Consider the following 570-nt stretch of genomic DNA (forward strand, 5'->3'; position numbering starts at 1 on the left):
TTTTAATTTTTTTTATGATCAGTGTGATTTTTGTTTTTTGTTCTTTTTTATTTCCACACCAGGTATGTGTGAGTGTGTGTGTGTGTTTGTGAGTAAGAGAGAGACACAGAGAGAGAGAGAGAGAAAGTGAGAGAGGGGGCGGGGGCAGATGCTGTTTCTCAGATCGGCATTGACTTTAATGAAGCCAGCTAACGGTTAAAAAAATATATATATATATCCGACGGCTGAGACGCAACGGGAGTCACATTCTACAGCAGAATGTCTGAAACCCCACGTTTACCAGAAATCTACTGGTTCAGTAGTTAAAAAAAGTTAAAAACAAACCTGAAGCTGAAGAAACCCTAAATGTTAACGGAACAGACCCGCAGACCTGATTGTCAGAGGGGGAGGGAGAGAGAGAGAGAGAGAGAGAGAGAGAGAGAGCGCGCTGTTTTCTGTGTTCTGTGTGTGTGTGTGTGTGTAGGGGGGGGGCGCTGTGATTATCACAGAACGCAGCGCGGTCAGCTGAGGATCCAATCCGACTACAGATATTGACTCATATTACTCGTATAATACTTGTACTCGGCAAAA

The 570-nt window shown here is 43.7% G+C and overlaps 1 protein-coding gene across 3 annotated transcripts in view; it reads left to right on the top strand.

Annotated features, from left to right (window-relative positions):
- tbpl1 (TBP-like 1) overlaps positions 1-570 on the top strand; it is a 7,063-nt gene that overhangs the window by 5,352 nt on the left and 1,141 nt on the right. The gene's annotated exons all lie outside the window — the stretch shown is intronic.

This window comes from Etheostoma spectabile, chromosome 18 (genome assembly GCF_008692095.1).
Source record: "Etheostoma spectabile isolate EspeVRDwgs_2016 chromosome 18, UIUC_Espe_1.0, whole genome shotgun sequence".
NCBI classification, from domain to species: domain Eukaryota; kingdom Metazoa; phylum Chordata; class Actinopteri; order Perciformes; family Percidae; genus Etheostoma; species Etheostoma spectabile.